This window comes from Xenopus tropicalis, chromosome 3 (genome assembly GCF_000004195.4).
Source record: "Xenopus tropicalis strain Nigerian chromosome 3, UCB_Xtro_10.0, whole genome shotgun sequence".
Lineage (NCBI taxonomy): Eukaryota > Metazoa > Chordata > Amphibia > Anura > Pipidae > Xenopus > Xenopus tropicalis.
In genome coordinates, this window is record NC_030679.2 from 80650635 (window position 1) to 80667653 (window position 17019).

Consider the following 17019-nt stretch of genomic DNA (forward strand, 5'->3'; position numbering starts at 1 on the left):
TTTAGCCTCATTCCTGGCCCACCCTTGCACCTACCAAGCCATAAAAAGCAGTGTGGTTTACCACAGTGATTGCATGTGGCACAGGGCTGGCTACTTCCAGGCTTTATGGGTAACCCACAGAGCTTGCCTGAAAATAAGTTCTGAATTGCAAGATTTTTTTAGAGGACAAACACTACACTCCAGTCTTAAAAAATAACTGTGACATATCAGAAATCGTCAAACAACAGCTGGGAGTTACAGTACAATTACAAGTACAGTCTCATCACAAGTTGAAAATTCCTGCTTAAAACTAGATTGATTTCTCCTAATGCTGAGCTTTATTCACTATAATCTCAGTTAAACCCTATAGTAAGTAACAGGTCCACTTCTAATGGCAGCTTTCTATAAATGTACAACTATGTTGTAATGTTAAATAGAAATAAAAAAACTTCTAGAGCAACCAGGATTTGTAACTTTCATTCAAAGAATCTGACTGGAATACACTGCAATATTGCAGCTAATTGAAGGTGTTGGTATCTTCAACTAACTACAGAATTCTATTTTTATTATTTTTCATTGCTTTTTCATTTTAACACAAGTTCCATGAGGCATGCACAGACAGGATAAAGTAAATGTGTGACTGTAACATAATATTGCTGGTTGAACAAATACACAACTGTGACCCACCCTGACATAAAACATCTAATATAAGGTTTCAGCCATAAAGTTGTTGTGTTGAAAGCTTTGCTGAATATTACACAGTGACTGGAATAGTTGAAGCTTTATGAAGATACTTTATGGCATGTGGAATTTATTGTTAGTCTTGGGACAAACATTTGGCAACAACCATAACAGTAAGGACATTTTGATTGGATTAGTAATCTTCTTAATATCCTATTTCACTATAAAAGCAAAACTGTTCAGTTGCCACCATTTGTATAACTATTAGGCAGTGTAACAAAAAAAGCTTATGAACATTTGCTTGATCTGGAATGTCTTTTTTTCCTCAACTGACAGACAAAAGTCTGACGTACAGCATTTGCATGCTCAGATGTGCTTACTGTTATCTGTATATATAAGCTGCAGGAATATTTAGTTTCCCGAATGTCAGTGAGATGAGTAGAAAATGTTTAGCCATATTAATTCTGCACAACAGAGCATCATTTAAACTAAAGCCCCCACCCATCCTATACTATAAAGCTTTGCCACAAAAGGGCTCATTTATGATTATATGGCAAATTGCTTAGTGCAAAAATGAACACTGGATCCCACCATTTACTCTCCATGCATGCTGGTTGTACCTGCTTTGTAGAAGACCTTTACACTTTTTTTGCTTAGACCATTTCCAGTTTTCCAATTTTGCCTTTGCATTTTGCACCTACAGGTGCTCTACTTGTTCTTGCTGTACTCAACAACATTTAAATCAACACCAATGAAATATGCATCCATATTCATGGATTGGGCACAAAAATGTGCATTCAGGTTTCTAATTTTATCCAGCAAGGCTGGATAAAAAGATTGCCTTGTAGTTGAAAAACAAGGTAACTTTAACAGATATTTTGGAGTATGCACGTGGCACCAGTTAGAGGTAATGAGGAATATGTCATTATTGTCTTAAATGTCAACACAAAACAGTAAAGCAATTAACATGTTGTTTAAAAGAATGGGCAGTTTCTTTGCTGGAATTATATGTAATACAGCATTGATCATTTCTTCCAGACTTAGAAAGACATTTTTTTTACTTTCTACATCTGGATAAACTAAAAGTAGGAAGTATTTCAGCAGAAAGCTAAATTTAGTGAATGTGTGTCATTTCTTAGCCTGAACTTCTACAAAACTCTGTGTCCTTTTCAACTTCACCCACCACGTAGAGATGTAAATACAGCATACTAACCTATTATCTCAGGATACAGTTTTCAACAGTTGAGCCACAAAAGAATAACAGATTTTAGTGGAGCTTACCAATAACATGAGGGGTAATTTATAAGCACATTCTGTAGAGTTGCAATCACTTGTGCAAAGAACCTTGTTCATTAAAGGCACTTGCATAAACATGTGCTGCTTGCACTTCCGCTGTATAGATGTGCTAGGTAACGCTGTCTTCCTCCTGCCTCCTATTCCAAATTGAACACTCCTATGACTATTGATGCAGGGGAACCCTGGAGCTGCAGTCACCTCTGAACAAGAAGGTAGTTCCAGGATTCCCACAATGGCCTGGGCCATTAACTGCAGCACAGATGCAGCAAAAGAATTGGGTGCATGTCATTTTTACACCAAATGCTTGAAATGACAGAGACTAGACGCAGTGCATGTCAAAGTGCGAATGCAATTGCATCAATTTTCATGGATGGGTCTCAGCTTTCCATTGTGACCACAACATGCTGGAATTGTGGGAAAATGCTGCATTGCAGATAAAAGGCAGAGAAATTAAGAACTTTAAAGGTTATGAGAATAAATAATTTACTTTATAGGAAGCCATGATAAACACTTCACCAGTGAATGGGTTTTTTTCTCTTGGATGAGAGGAGAGAATTCTAGCAGCAGAATTTAATTTATACTGTAGGAGTTTGGCCAGTTAGTAACAAGTTGTCGGGATAGGATGAGAGCATGCATTAGTGTCAAGGACAGAGTTTGGCAATATTGAGTAAGAAGGTGTCACCTCTCTGAAGAGTTACAATGTCATATTGTGATTGGATTAGTGGAAGAGTTCATATGTTGAGGACTTCCCATACCAGTCAGTTGAACTGAAGAAGCTGCTGGGATGAGTAGTGAAACGTCATCAGTGATTACTTAGCAAGTCCTGTTGCTTTAGATTTATTTATACTAGATATACCATGACCTGGATGAATGAAAATCTTCATGGTCATGAGTAAGAAGAAGGTTTCTTGTTATACTTTTAAATGTTTTTAAATTAGAACGGTATATATGAGTTATTAGTAAGCAACGTTCTGGCAACATTAAAGGAAATGAGACATGAAAAGATCTGATGAGAAAAAATGTTAGATTCCTAACTAGTTCCTAAATCAAGGGGTTTGAGTGTATATGTTTGCATACAATTGATAATTTCAGATGTGATAATACAAAAGCCATTTAAAAGCTCATTCAACAGACTTCTACCAGTTACACCACAGAGAGATTGCCAATAGTGGGAAATTATTTCCATACTTCCATACTTTTAAGTTGTTTTAATTATGATTACTAATACATATTTAAAAAAGCACCAACATTCTGCAGCACCAATATATGGGTTACATAACAGGTAAAAAGGGCACAAGGTAAGGGGATTTATAAAGAGGATGATTTACTACATATAATTACCACTTATTAAAACTCTACAAAGACTTTTCGATTAATACATTCAGGGGCATATTAATTATAATGTGTAAGCCAATATTACCGGTGATGTTACCCATAGCTAGCCATCAACAATTAGAATTTAACGGTCACTTACAGGTTAGAAAAGCAAAGATCTGATTAGTTGCTGTGGGCAACATCACTGGTGATGTTGGTTTACACACTATAATAAACATGCCCCCTATTGTCCGTTCTCGAAAGATAGCAAACAGTATGAATTTTGTATTAAGTTTCAGAGGATCTTTAGGCTGATCCTTTTCAATTTCCTGCTCATCTCAGATGCCAATTCACATGGACAGTTAGGCAGGAAATATTGAGATAGAAAAATATAGCTCAAAGAATAAATCTTTTAGTAAATCACGTGCAGGGATGCAAAATGCTGTGATGCATTGTTTCAGACATGACATAAATTATGCACAGTCACGCAAGCTGTTTGGCATTAAATATAGACAGGAACCAGGGCAGGTACTCCCCATTACCCATGGAAAATGTATCTATTTGGATATGTGGGAATGTAGAAGAGATCTAATGCTACCTGACATGGAAATGCAAATATGTTCTTATAAGGTGAATAGAGCACATTTAATTGCCCAGATATTTTTGTTGCACCCTCCAAATTAGGTCTATTAAATGTACAGATGTATCATTTAGATGGGCTGGCTTTGTGTTACAATTAATGAAAAAGGTAAGAAACAGCTTTGTTCAACATAAGGCCATTACATCAACCTTAGACCTAGACATGCATTTTTTTTTAATTAAAAAATGCTGCTTTATTTGCACCAAATAATTCAAAACGGTGTAAATAAAACAACTTTGATTTTACATATGATCCCAAATCCTTGGATCTTCAGAGAAATTGTGGAAGAAGGAGTAGACATTGTAAAAATAATGAACTTTGCCTATATGGGGTAATCAAAGCAGGGAAGAGGCTCAATTATATAAGGCTCCTCTAAGGAGTGGTGGATATATTAAGGGTAAAACCAATCAACCATCATTAATACTTTATACATATGGGCAAAACAAGCTGTGCATGGGTAGACCTTGCCCCTTTTAGCCATAAATATATAGGAATTCCAAGTCCTGGATTTGTCGAGAAGAAACTCAGGCACATGCAGCCTTATCTAGAGAGATGAACAGAATCCTTCCTGTGAAATATAAATGCTGCTACAAGACTTTATTAAAATGTTGAGTTACAATATATTTGACTATAACATTTTAAAATACTGTTATGCCCCTGGAAACTCTTCTTAACATGTGCTGTATACTTGCAAAAAAAAAAGGTTTGATGGTTTTCTAGCACAGAAAAACTCAAAGAAGGTTGAAACTTGTTCAGCTGAGGTGGTAGAAACACCAAAAAAAGATGTTATACATTTATTTATTATATAATCTTATACTGTAACCATCCTGTATGTTTGATTAGGAAGTTATCATACTCTTTATAAATATTAACTACTTTGTAGCAGAACAGGCTGCCATTCAGAGTCCTGTAGCCCCGCTGGGCTCATACTGCATAGCTAGGGTTGTCACCTGTTCAGTTTTGGCCCAGACAGCCCAGTTTTTGGAAAGGCTGTCTGGGTCAAAATCGCTGGCCACAGGGTCATAACCATAATGCAAACCATATGCAACACTTCAATATATCCAGTGTGCTGCTGGTAACTGTTTTTTTTCCAATATTATGACGGTCATACACATAAATTCCACTGAACAGAAAAATAACAAGCCAGCACTTGTGAGTAAGCTTGCACAATATATCAGTTCTGTTTCCAGGTTTAAGAATCTGCTTGATTTGCAAGTACCACCAATAAGCTGCTGTTGGAATGCATGTTATTTATTCTTTAAATTTATTTTGCCTCTCTATACTGTAAGTTTAGGGGTTCAGCATCTGAACCCACAGGCAAGTTTAAATATAATTATATATGTTTGTAAAGATTAGCATGTTCACTAGGTCATATTAGCTAATGTCATTTTCTTTCAACCCTCACTGAGTGTCAGCCAGATAGCCTTTATGAACCCATTAATGAACAGTTTCCTCCGTAATGATGCCTCTGGTCATTCTCATCCACTAGGGTCCAACAGGTTGCAGATTTTATTAATAGAGATGCAATTGACAGCCAGTGTCATTTCATTATTATGTATTCAAATATTAATAAAAATACAATGACCTCGCATCTCTGGTGTTTCTAGTGTTTCTTACATGTGGAAAAAATCATTCTAGAGAAGAGAGAGAATGTCATGACTGGGTGTAGGCTGGACATAATTGCCACTATAATAGCTTGTTATTAGATGTGCCTTTCTGCTTACCATCTGCCCTATCTTCTTGGCATTGTTATCACATTTGCTTCTCTTCCTTGCACTTGCCCTGACCTCTGACCTGCTTTTTTACTTGCTGACTGCCCTGTCCTCTGTTCTAGAACTTTAAATCACATTAATTATTTTTATTATCAGGGTGAGTGTGTGAGGATGAGTTTAACTTAGGGCTGTGGCACACGGGGAGATTAGTCCCCCCGCAACAAATCTCCCTTGTTGCGGGCGACTAATCTCCCCGATATGACATCCCACCGGCGAGAATGTAAATCGCCAGTGGGATTGCATACACAGCGCCGCGTTCGCGATTTACATTTATTAAATCATGTGTAAAAAGATACATATTCTGTTTTAACAAATACACACTTTTTAAAATATTTGTGAAGATTCTCATTCATCCAGGTCATGGTATATCTATAGTAAAAAGTCAGATCAACTGGACTTGCTGTTTTGTTCTTGCCAGTCATCCAACTGGCTAAACATCTTCAAGAAAAACACAGCAAATCCAGTTGATTTGGCTTATTAAAATGTTTTATAATTTTATTTTCAAACACAAATTCTCAAATAATTAAGCAGCATATGAAATGCAAAGAGCTCTTTTGCTGATCTCAAGTAACATAATCTTCCCAATTAAATAAACAACTGCATATTTTTGAAGTGGCATATTCATTTCCCCAAATCTAAAAGCAATCTCAACTCAATTTATCTGCCTTAAGCTGTCCATACATGCCAAGATTTGGTAAGCAGTTTAACTGATTACAACCATACTGCCAAACAAATAATCTTATAATCCTGCTATCATTGTCATATGATTAGTTATCCTATGATTTCCACTCCATGTAGCTCCACACAGCCTGACACCTCACCTGTGAATGGGGCTACAGGAAGGAGTGCAGAAAAGCAGGCAATTTGCTTCATGTGTTCCTGTCCAAAACACCGGGCTGTATCTCAGACCAGCAGAAACTCTTAACTCCAATGTCTGCATTAACAAGCACTGTGTTGGTCTATGTGCAGACACAAAGCAGATTTTGGTGCATAACAAGGGCTGCTTCTGCTGTTTCTTGGTTTGCAGCCCAGTGTGACCGTAGCCTTAAGCGAATGCCAGATGAGGCTGATCCTCAGCCTTCAGATAAACACCATTGCAGATAAACTTTCCAATAAGTTATGTGGCATTTGGGTAAAATACTGTACAAAATACTGTATTAAATTACTATAATTCAGGACAAACCCATATATCCAAACAAATGTTTAGTCAGTCACCCCCACTAATAGACAAAATGAGTCAGAGTAAATGATTGTAATTTAAAAGACAAACCATATTTAAATACGTGGAAAGGAGTATATGACTATAAATAATGTAATACAAAACTGCTGCAGGAATGACTATATAAATCTGTATATAAATTTAAAAAGGAAATTATGACAGGCCAGGCCAACATTGTTGTCATGATAAAGACCCCTTTGAGGGTGAATACACTGATACAAACTAAAGGTATATTTTTAAATGCAGGAGTCACCAGAAACAGAATATAGCCACGAGAAGACACCAACTGATTATATTGTTGTAATGACAAAAGAGCTACAGTATGAGGGTAAAGGTGGCCAAAGATGTTAAGATCCTTACACTGAGGTGGGCAATATTGATTAAATATTCAACTGATTGTCTAGCCTTTGTGGTATTAATGAAAAATGAACTATTATTATATGTTAAGATATATGGTTGCTAACAAGCTCTTGTGCCACACCTTCAATAAGACAAGGCATCCTTCTATTTAAATCAGACTGATCAGATTTGCATTTGCTTCTATGGACCTTTGACGCCTTCTCACTAACTTTAGCATAATGCACCCTTTACACTCATGTTTGCCACAATTTAATGAAGGTTTGGCGAGGCTAAGTTCCCCAAACCTGCAAGATAAAAATGTATTAAAAGAAGAGGAGGAGAATGGCATAGTACTGAAATTAAAAAAGCTTTAGTTAGACAGGGGAAGGAGGAGTTTAAAGGGATTCTGTCATGAGTCTGTTTTTTAACAGAGCAAATTTATTTTTTTTATATTTAATTTTGAAATTTAACATGGGGCGAGACATATTGTTAGTTTCCCAGCTGCCCTCAGCCATGTGACTTGTGCTTGGAAAGATAATAAGATAGCAGCTGACACCTGAATTGCTAAAAATGTTCCCACGCACATGGAACTACTTTGTAGCAGCTACGTCATGGATACTAAACGCCAGAAAATTCCCTGCCATAGACAATACTGATAATTGCCTCTGCTAAAACACGCATAAAGACAATTATTAGTAAATGATCAGCATTGTCTATTTTTGTAGCCGTGACAAATATCAACTACTAGTAGCTCTGTGTGTCTTCACCCTAATGGTAGGTATGATAACAGCACTCAATAGTAAAAATCCAAGTCCGATTCACCCCATTCATGACTTCTCCAGTTACATTGAGTAAATGAAACAATAGCTTTTCTGAAAGCAGTTCTATTGTGTAGTGCTAGCTCTTTCTGACAGCTCAGGTTCAGGCACAATGCATCGAGATGGCTGCCTACGGACTTATATTACAGATTAAAAAAATACATTTGTTGGTTCAAGAATAAAATTTTTAATGACAGAGTGTGTTTTTAATGTAAAGAGTGTAATTTAGAAATAAAAATTGTACCATAAAATCATGACAGAATCCCTTTAAGTTTAACAAGGGGGGGCTGGTAAGATATGACTGACAGATTCCCATTCCTGTCAATTACTTACAATCAGCAATTCTACTCCCATTTACTGCTGCCTGGAGCCTGCACAGCCTGTGGAAAACATAGAGCTGGAAAGAATGAGCTGGAGCAAGAAAAAACAACCTGTCAGGGAGAAGCAGTCTAGGGGCATGAGCCCTGTAAGTCAGTGCATAAGTACTGTTTTAAGTTATTGTAGTATCTAGCCGAACCACTGAACTGCATTCAAGAACCTAGTCAATCTGCACTAGCAATTAATTCTGTAATCACCGTACCTATTTAAGATGACTCTAGCATAATATGGCAAATCTAAAATGATTTCCTCTCCCTGTGTCAGCAAACAGCATCCGGACAAAGTGTGTGTGTGGGGGGGGGGGTGATACTGATGCAAATCCTTTTCAGGTATGTGAAAGTGAGACTGACCCCACTCTGAGGGTCATATATTGTATATATGTATATTGTTTCTAATAATGTATATTGTTTTTAATAGTGTGTGTGTGTGTGGGTGTTAAAAGTGCATTTGTACTCCTGTGCTTGTCTGTGGCCAGTGTGTGATTGTATGGTTCTGGGTGTATCTATGAGTACCATGTTGGGTATTATACATTAAATCTGTACTGAATTTAACCTGTGATATGTTCTAGGGATAAAATATACAATATTGTCATTTCAATAACTGTGGCACCTGTTTTTATAATATTATACAATCACTTGTTACTGCATTAATCGTGCCATGTGTTTTAGAGTAATATACATTAAATTTGTATTTAATTTAACCTGTGATATATTCTAGCAGTATAATAAATATAGGGCATTGACATTTAAATTGCTCTGCCATGTGTTCTTGGTGTATTATACATTTAGTTTTACTGCATACATCCTACCATGTGTTTAGGGTATTATAAGTAAAATTGCCAATGCATTTACATAATACATGACATGTTGGTTCTGGTGGTTTTTTAAATCCAAATGGTACTAAATTTATTCTGCCATTCATTCTTGGGTAATAAATATGAAACAGATAATGCATTTTTTCTGCCTTATGTTCTGAGGGAATTGTAAATCAAGTTTGCATTATATTCTGCTTGTTGTCTGGAGGGCAATTTATATCATGCTGAAATGGTGCAAAAGAATCCTTCTAGAATATTCTAATTAGCTCCCCAAACACTAAAATCACCTTTTGCCTATGCATACTATTATATTTGTGATTCAATTGGAAAGTTATAAAAAACATGTTGTAGCATTATAGGGAACGTGAAGTCACAAAAAGCTACTTGTCAATACATGCCAAGCGCAATGAAATACACCAGAACCACCTGTTGTTGCCTTATATTGCTGTTAAAATGGGGCTGAAAATCGCAATGTATGCCACTAGCCTCAGCCTAACAGCAGATGCTTTAAACAGTGTTTCACTTGGTGTTACAAATGTTATTTTTTAACTTTTGACATTTTTAACCACTTATGGTGCTTGGGGTGATCTAAAATAAACAGCATGTCCCTTTTATCAGAGACTAAGGATGCAGATATCTGGGCCAATAGAGAAACTCACCACAATCAAAATGTGGTCCAGGTGCACCAGGCCCTGAGCTGCAGGAGCAGAAATTCATATAAGTACAAAAAGGTGATGGGCACGCAAAGATCCACACAGATTACCAAATAATGGTTAAAAAGAAAAACATCTCCATATCCTTAGACATTTCACTTTTAAGGAGCACTTAAGTGAGTAACCAGAAGTCACAATTACTATCAAAGGAATGGACCTGCCCAACCAATATTTGAAAGAAAATCATCCAGATATATCACCCACAAGGTGTCTAAATCACATTGATGCGGTCCTTGAGCCCACACGTGGCCAGTAATACAATACTATACACTATTCTAAGCAAATATACTGGCACAGGTTACTAGAGTAAAACACACTCTCAACTGTGTCAATGTGGGAAGTATCTCTTAGAAATGGAGCAAAAATCTTTTCTCACCATGAAAAGTCAAAAACATTATGTGTTTCCCAAATTCAATACTAGCTAGTATATTGGGCTTTACATTAATTGTTCACATACTTTTCCTGTTCCTTGCACTCATTCTAATTAATGTAGATTGCTTTTTGGTATACTTTATAATAAATACAAATTCCTTTTAAGAATGGAAGGACTGTAATAATTAATATAAGAGATCATGACTTATTTTGGTATTGAACACAGTCAGCCACAAATGAAAAACTAGATGAGTTATTATTCAGAATATGTCAGATAAACGTAATGAAATATGAGAAAGATATTTGTTACATTTTATTGATATTTCCTTCAAGTAAGCTTGACTTTATTTTTCCATCCCTGTGGTGACTCCCTTCACAATAGCTCTGCAAATGAAACTAATTTCCATGAAAATGTTTATTAATGTCCTGAGTTTGCATTCTTATTAGAACCATGTGTCAAAAATATTAGTTAACCAAGGGGCCAAAATCTATTCCATAATGTATTTACAGAATAATTAAAGGCAGGCCTGTATGGTCTTGTTCCCTCACAAAGGAATGTATCTCTTAGGAAAGACAGCCTTGCAGTTGATAATGTTTCTTAACTGAATTGCTAATTTTCTAAAATTAGATATAAGCTATAGTCTCCTAGTGATCATATCTGAAAAAGGAACTATCACATTTATTTTTAGCTGCCTAAGGTTAAGACACATGGAGCTACTAGTAGCAGCTACTTTTTCATAATTACTAAATGCTAGAAAATACCCTGATATGGACAATACTGAGAATTGCTAAAACACACGTAAAGACAATTATCAATAAATGATCAGTATTGTCTATTTTAGTAGCCATGACAAATAACTGCTACTAGTAGCTCCGTGTGTCTTCCCACTTAAAAAACCCAGGGAAAGTGTTTAGCACTGATATCTAAGTGTAGGTTGAATTGGTAAATTAATTAAAAGAAATTAGGTTTCATACTTTAAGGCTGATGGCACATGGGGCATTGGCTCTGCTGCTCTTAGTCTGTGTTTTTGTTGTAGGTAGTGATGTAGCGAACATCGCCGAAAATGTTCGCGAACCCGTTCGCGGACTTTTGCCAAAACTCGCGAATATTCGCGAACTTTGCGAACCCCATAGACTTCAATGGGAAGGCGAACTTTAAAACCTAGAAAAGCCATTTCTGGCCAGAAAACTGATTTTAAAGTTGTTTAAAGGGTGCCATGACCTGGACAGTGGCATGCAGGAGGGGGATCAAGGTCAAAAACTTCTCTGAAAAATACTTGTAAAAAAAACGCCAAAAAAAAAAACGCAAAAAAAAAACCGCCAAAAAATAACGCAAAAAAAAAAAAAACGCAAGCTATTCCTATGTATATGCATAGGCGATAAAACGAAGCGAAAAAACGCAGCGGGAAAAACCAAGGCGAAAAAACCCGGCGCCAAAAAAAACCGCGGCGAACCCAAAGTGGCGAACATCGGCAAAAGTCCGATGTTCGCGAGAATTAGTTCGCCGGCGAACAGTTCGCTACATCTCTAGTTGTAGGTTGTGAAACCATATCCTAACCCCAACTCCGTTGATTTGCACTAAAAAGTACAGCTTCCGCAGTGGAGGAGAGTGGAGGTGGGCCCGAAAAAGCAAAAGTAGGCATTTTCCACCTGACCTCCATTCCGCCGTGTGTGTCTGCATGCAAGCGGGAGCTGTACTTTTAAGTGCAGATCAATGGAGCTGGGGAAGGGAGTAGATCTGCTTCTCTCAGGCTGCAAAAAAAAACCAAAACACAGGCTGAGAGCTCCATGTATCCTGGTCCTATGTGGGTTCAGCTTGCAAAACCAGTGTCTTTTCGGTTTTTAACAGTGATGTAAAAACTTAACATCATGCCCCCCCCCCCCCCCGCAAAAAAATCGTTGGAAGGGCTCAGCGCCACACCCCCTTTCCACCTCCCCCTCTCCCTGCGTTCTGACGCCTCTGCCCACTCTTGAGCATCCACCGTTTGCATATAAATCATTGGAGGAAGCAGACCCCGCAGTGTGGGCCCCCTGTCTCCTGCCTCCTGTACCAAAATGGGGTAGAGTAGGCAGCAATTACAATATGTCCTCTGAAAGTTGCATCTTTGGGGGCAGATATATCAAAATGTGAGATGTGAGTTTACCACAAAAAAATCACTTGTTCATACCTATGTGATTTTCAGAAGTTTACTGAAAATCCCCTAGGAATGAATACAAAGTGGATGATTTATTTATTTTTTTTGTGGTGAGCTCTGATCTCACATTTTGATAAATCTGGCCCTTAACTCCATTGGGTAGATTTAACATAGAATGAAACTACCACAGCACACAGTTAAATTCACCCATTCTCTATTCACACCTATGGGATTTTTAGAGGTGTATTTGTCAATGGGTGACAAATATGCCTCTAAATATCCCATTAGAATGAATAGAAAGTGGGGGAATTTCACTGTGTGAGTATTTTCATAGAATTGTATATCTTCCTCTGTTTGACATCAAAAGTTAAAATTGCATGATTTTTGTAAGATAGTTAGATGTTTACCTATTTATTTAAAAAAACAAATACACAGTATTTTTTCAATAATGCAGCACTCTCAAACATAACAAATGTTTACATCGCACATTAGAGAACATTCATATTTATTTAATTGTTGGTTTTATTTAATGTATTAAATGTTATTATATTATTTGAAATTTTTCCTGATCATCGTGAGTTAATGAGGATCTGATCTTTTCCGTGAAGTGTGGTGAGTTTAGGATTGAACACTGATCAATTAACAAAGGATTGTGTCATCATGAATGTTTAAAGGCTTTTGGGGCATCAGCAGTTTTATGTGGTATGAAGTTGTGTGTTATTATGCTGGCACTGCCTAATAACATCATAGTATGGTTAGGGTATTTATAAGCTGTTAAACTTGAGAGCAAACTTTGGCCCTTGGCCATCCATCAACCCCAGTTGTTTTGTCCAATTCAACCTCCATTATGCAACCATCTCTACTGATCCATATCCCTCAATTCCTGCTCTTGGATCCCCCAAGGCCCTCACGGTGCAGTTTGTTTGTTTATTTTTCTATTTTGATAAAATGACAGTTTTACTTTTTTGTACTCATAGGTCCTCTCCGGTCCCAATGCTGGGCCTGTTAAAAACCCCTGCATCCCCTGTAGGGACAGCCCTAGGATTCATTTTTGAAGGGGTCAGCATTCTAGAATATAATACAAGACCCTAATCATTAATTATTTATGCTGGTGTACTCTGCATACAGCAAAAATAGAACAATTAGGCAACAAGCTATTCAATCAACTACCATGGGTAAATGTCTTCTAATGGCAAGGGTATCCTTTCCATATGCAATTAATAACAATATTTAGACAGTTGAAGGGCTTTCTTATTCATCTCCACATGAATGCAATTACTGATACTAATGTAGAGTGCACTTTGAGTAGTCAATGCCCAGCTCTGCTTTTTAAAATACAGTTTGACCCCATTTCCCCTCCATCACAAATGTTGTTCTAGAACTTCAAAAGATCAGGTCCTTAGCATGTGCAAAAATAATGAGCAAGCAACACACCAATGAAAAAAACTTCAAGAATTCCGGCAAAACACCAAGGCAGTAACTGACTCCTGTTTGGCAAACGCTGCACAAGTGGTGCACAGAGATAAGAGAGGCAGAATAAGGAGATGTAGTTGTAAATAAGCCATTGCATGACATGGAACTAATGAAAGCAGGTTATACATATTTATCCACATACCACAAATGGATACTAGCAAATACAGTACTCTGACCACCAAAACATTAGGTTAATAATAAAACTGATATAAGCCTTATGCAATAACTTTCTAAAACAGAAGTGATACTGTAGCACAAGAGGTAGCTACAGCACCAGCATCTTTACTGCATATGTAACCAGGTATCACCCATTTCTGCAAACAATACTGTTTCTCTGTTAAATGTTACATTATACTACTATGCAACATTTTTAGAATGCATCTATATTTTACCCTGTCTCCTTTGAACTGATTGAGGAAAAATCATCACGTATTTCTCTTGTTTACTTTACTTAGAATTCTAAGGAACCCAACAAAGATCCCTTTGAAGCAACAATGCTTATACTGGTGCACTTGTCTTTTGAAAAACGGGTATAAAAACCTCTCCAAATGGTCACACAGTAGGTGGTTCACGGTCAATTTGGAAAACAATAAAATTACTTCTATGCTACACCAAACTGCTTTGGGCTAGGTTGCTATAAACTTGATTGTAAGTGACCAACATTATGAGCTCAAATATGCAATAGTATCAGTTAAAATATGCAAACATGCATAAAAAAAAACTGTAACCTGCAGTATAAAGATATAATAATGTATATTCTTCGAATAGAAGATTCTAATCAATACAATCAGAATATGGGTACACAAAGAGCATCCTAACAGTATAGACTGCATTTCTATTAGATGAGCTCTGAAATGGAGAAAAAAAAACACATATCAAGCATTTAGCAACATAAAGAGAAATATTACAACTCATAGACATTGAAGATCCCTATAAATAGTAATGTCCTCTAAAGAATGCACAGTGCTAAAAATAATGCTGGATTAAGAAGCACAGTAGTGTAGGAAAGTATCTCTTGGGGTTTATGTTAGATTAAATATACTGCAATATCACAGGTTGATATTCTCACACATTATCAGAGCATAAGGGGTAATGGAAATATATGAAACACCAGTACTATGATTTCACATAATGATTTCTTTTTATCAAAGAAGAGTCCTTCAAGTGAAATGCCAAGAGTATAATTGCTGTCCATTATCAAATGGATAGTTGCAATGCACTGAATTCTGAGCTGCAGAAAATAAGCAGTAACTTGCATAGTTAGTCCCTTTTTGTCCTGCAGGACTATAATGGCAACGCAGCTCAGTATGACTTGTCAAATCAGAGTGTATACCAATGAAATATTCTTTTAATTAGTGACTGTACTGTTACAGACTGCCATGTGTCTTTAAAATGAGAAAGATACTCCCCCCCAAATCATACTGTATGCCAAATATCCATGACTATGGGCTCCACACCAAGTGCCTGTGCCCCCACCTGCAACAGGGAGTTTTCTTTTGAGGTCTGTGCCAGCTCAGCGAATGCAAGCCAACATCTCAGAAAAAAAAATGTTTATCCAATTGCAATGATCAATGTGTTACATACAGTTCCCAATACAATATTTGTGTGTTCTAGGATAAAATGGCTATGGAACCAACGTCTCGCTTTGCTAATTTAGAACGCTAAATGCTTACTAGATACGTGGGAGAGTCAATATAACGCGTTGTTGTTTCCGTTTGATTGGCTGGCACTAGCATTATAGCCCTAACGCTAAGCTACCCATTCCATCAAACGCTCTGACAGGCAGCTATATCGCTCGCCCAGCCCGAAGCCATGAATTGTGCCCATTACATGCTGCAGGTTTAACTGTCAACAGATCCTGAACTGAACACAGTGTCTTAAATGCACTAATAAAACTCAGGGAATGTCAAAGGATAAGTCTATTATTAAACACAACTTCTTGCCATCATCGTTATCACCTATATTACATAATTCCCCCGGTGCCTACTGCTTCTGCTGTAGCCGGATAAACAGAGAGAATGCACTTTACCTATTATCTGTGCGGAAAATGAAGAGGGTCCCGGGGAGATAAAAGTTGCCTTGAGATAAGTAAAGTGCCAGCTCAGGGCTGATAATAAGCTGGGCACTAGGCAGCGTGCCCTACAGCATGGAAGCGAGTGCAGTCACGCCTAATAAATCCACTCCAACGATTCCCACAATAGCAGCACTAAAGTCTCGCTGAGGTTCATTAAGCAAAGCCTGATCATTAGGTTCCCGCTGCACTGAGCGTCTCCTTTCCTCTCTGATGGCTGTGGATAATGTCAGAGATGGGGCTGGAGTTCATCCACTCATTCATCCACTTTGTCAACAAACCATGCAGCTCCTCTGTGCGCAAGCGACTCTAATTACAGACTTTTACTGTGCGGTGGGGCGGGAGGGGCGAGGCAGGAACCAGACACACGCAGCAGCGGCAGCAGCCTCGGCAGCCCTCCAGCTTTCCTGCCCTCCGGCATGTTCTGCAATCGCACACTTGCCGCTCATCTCCCGGCCATTCGCCTTCCAACGCCACGTGAAAATGGAGAAAAGCGCCAGAAAATCCAGAGCAGCTCACTCCCTGCCCGGTTTTTTATCTCTGCTATTAATAATAATCCGTTTGATAGGACACCCGAACTCCCTGCCAAGGTTTAATGAACTAGAAAATGGAATTTCATCTGGACCTCCAGGCAGAGAGAATCAGATCTCATTGACCATAACAGTGGGCTGCGCAATATAAAACCTGCCCATTCCTTAATGACTTATATGATTGAATTGCAGCAATTAGGTTTGGGCTTTAATCAACTATGTTGCCCAGTTTGATCCCCTCCCTTCAGCAATAGTTGCCCTTGATAGCCTAAAAGGGGTGTGAGGTTATAACTATTAATGGTTTCATAAAACTGCTTTAGGTTCTAAATAGTGATGGGCAAAATATTCCGCCAGGCATGGATTTCCGCGTTTCGTCATTGGCGAATTGTTTCACGAAACGGCTGAAAAAATTTGCCACGCTTCCAAAAATTGTTGCCCGCTCATCACTAGTTCTAAAACAATTTCACACCCAGGG

The 17019-nt window shown here is 37.7% G+C and overlaps 1 protein-coding gene across 1 annotated transcript in view; it reads right to left on the bottom strand.

Annotated features, from left to right (window-relative positions):
- The window catches only part of sema3d (semaphorin 3D), an 86463-nt gene extending 70002 nt beyond the window's left edge, over positions 1-16461 (bottom strand). The window contains exon 1 of the mRNA XM_002935247.5: positions 15973-16461. The gene's annotated coding sequence lies outside the window, so the exon portion shown is untranslated. The remainder of the gene's footprint in view (positions 1-15972) is intronic.
- Positions 16462-17019: the final 558 nt, after the last annotated feature.